At 45.5% G+C, this 2,695-nt stretch overlaps 1 protein-coding gene across 1 annotated transcript in view; it reads right to left on the bottom strand.

Annotated features, from left to right (window-relative positions):
* Nucleotides 1-2,695, bottom strand: part of FLT3 (fms related tyrosine kinase 3) — a 54,460-nt gene that overhangs the window by 7,778 nt on the left and 43,987 nt on the right. The gene's annotated exons all lie outside the window — the stretch shown is intronic.

The following is a 2,695-nucleotide window of genomic DNA, read 5'->3' as shown; positions in this document are numbered from 1 at the left end:
CCCCAGCGCCTGTGACTCCACTCCCTCGAACCCTATCAAGATGACAGAAGAATATATACCAGTGAAGATGAATTGGTATGGCACTGGGCACTAGAAAGAAGGCCGCTAGCCGACCAAATCAGAGAGGGCTTTCTGGTGAGGGTCAAGCATCCGGATGATACCCCCGGGCCAGCCACGGAGGCTGTGAGTCAGCACAGGCACACGCTCCGAGGTTCGCAGGCTGTGGCAACGGGGTGCACGGGTTCACTGCACCAGCAGAGGAATTGCTGGCCTAACAGGAAGGCTGGACTGAGGCGTGGGCTGCAAGAGAGACCGTAGCAGCTCCAAGGATCTAGGAGTGGGACGTGCTTGTCACGGTCGCCAGAGACTAGTACTGTGTGAAGAATAAGCTCCAGCTCCTGAATCCAGTCGAGGTACAAAGTTCCAGGACAAGAGAGGACGTTTATTCCAGCTCAGAAGTGATCGATGCAGCTCAGGACTTCAGGATGACGAAACTGTCAGTGACTCAGAAAAACAACGGATGAAGAGATTGGAAAGAGAGTTATGTGAAGAGGCATTGGTGTAATCTGAGTTTATGGTGGCCCCGGTCTACAGCAAAGGATTAAAACCGGAAAGGAACGTGCTAGTGACAATATCGGATTATATTTATGGGCCAGACGTTGATCTAAGTGATTTATATGTTGATATAATATATGCCTCTATTTATAACACACATACATGATCTATGTAATGCATCTAATTCTTACGGCAACCCTATAAGGTAAACGCCATTATAATTCCATTTTCCAGAAGAGGAAAATGGCCCAATGTCGCCTAGCTAAGAAGTGGCGGAAAGAGAATCTCAGCCTAAGCAGACTCTTGTTTGTAACCACCGCACTAGAAGGGAGGACAAGAAGAAAAAAGAAAGAAAAGAAACGGCAGAACGTCACCACGTCCTCCACCCGACATGTAAAGGCAAGTCCAAGTTTATAGCCTGCGGGATGGAGGGTGCTAAGCTTCAAGGGACAAAGGGACCGCATCGAGGAGCTGCAGCGGAGTCGGAAGCAGGAGTCAAAGGCACTTTTAAAACTGATGAAAAAAACTGGGCCTTCTCAGTAGGGAACAAACACACACGCACAAACGAAATATCACACACAATTTCAGTAGGTCCACGACCTCTAGTCAAATCTCGACCTCACTACACCACGTAAACAGCTCAATAACGAATGTTTCTACAGTAGAAATTTTATTTCCATTCATAAAATATATCACTAAATAGCTGAAAAAGTTACATATTATTTTAAAACATAGATTTTTAAAAAATCATATCGGCTTCTCCTTAGCAAAATGCTTTTCTGTTTTTTTATGTATTTACAAGAATATACTATACCTCGGGTACACAATTTTCACTCGAGCCAGCCTGAGAAGGCCTTCGGATGCAGAGTGAATCACCGACTCTTCCTGCCTTGTGCGAAGGCTGATTCGATGTCACAAAAGTCCCGTTGAAAACAAGAGTGAATACAGAGAGCTTCTAGAGACAAGCCCAGCAAAGCAGTGGTTGAGAGTATACTTTCTTTTGGTGACGAAGTTGACCTGTTTCGGTCATCGGTAACCTGCTGAAGGTAGGCGGACTGGGAGAGGTGAGTCCGTAAGACTAAACTGTTTCTCTGGAGTCTTCGACATGAGCCTGCGGGGAAGACAGACCTGCATCCGCCTGTCTGCTGTAAGGTCGCCTGTTTTGGTAGACGGAAGGGCATTCTGAAACATGGCCATCCACGTTCTGATACATCTGAAGATGGGAAAGATGCAGGACACTCGTTACCATCTGATTAAGATTCACGTGTCACGTGCCGACGTGTGGCATGTGATCACTTATCTTTACTGTGCGCAGGCCTGAGAGGCTATTTATTCTACGTATCAACTGACAGAGCAATTTGGGTCCTTTTATTAATGCTGAAATCAAGACATGGTCCAATATTTTATTTCGTTATTATTTCTATTCTAAGACAGAAAATCGCCAACTAGAAATCCGAAAGCCATAGCAGAGAAACCGCAAATGAGAAAGGCCATTTTTCTGGAGTCTTCGCTTGGGAGTTGAGTGACTTGTAAACTTTTTCCCAAAACAAAAAAAAACAACTCTACTTTTTTTTTTTTTTGGTCTGGGTATAAAATTAATACATACTCATCTAGATAATGAAAGCAATACGGAAAAACGCTCAAACCATCAGAGGTACCCACACGATTTCGTGTTAGAGGGCTCGGACTGCAGATTCTGTTTTAGGACTAAAACGGACTAACACGGCGTTTGAAGGACTAACACGGCGTTCGTATGTTATGTGTCAATTACATTGCGCGTACGTGGCGTGTGTTACACGTTTTCACGATTTACCAAACACGAGCACATATCATCTTTTTAACGGCAGCCTAGGGGGCCTACCAATGTGCCGTAATTAAATTTCGATGGATTACTTATACAGTATGGGGCGGAAAAGCGCACACGGGAATTTGTCTGTCTTTGGGAGATGTGAGGGAAGTGATTCAACGGAATGCACCTGGGAACTGTGACACACGTGGCTTGCGCGGCCCCGCAGAAGGCTTTCCTTATTCCTAGTGCCATCGGCTGGGTCTGGGAAGACTAGTTTCTGCAGAGCGTCACCCACAATGGCTCTTAACAGCTTTCACGTCTCTGGTCCTTCTCCAGGAACATTTTTCATCT

Source organism: Pteropus vampyrus, unplaced genomic scaffold, assembly GCF_000151845.1.
Source record: "Pteropus vampyrus isolate Shadow unplaced genomic scaffold, Pvam_2.0 Scaffold52, whole genome shotgun sequence".
Lineage (NCBI taxonomy): Eukaryota > Metazoa > Chordata > Mammalia > Chiroptera > Pteropodidae > Pteropus > Pteropus vampyrus.
This window is presented reverse-complemented; position numbering and strand designations above follow the sequence as displayed.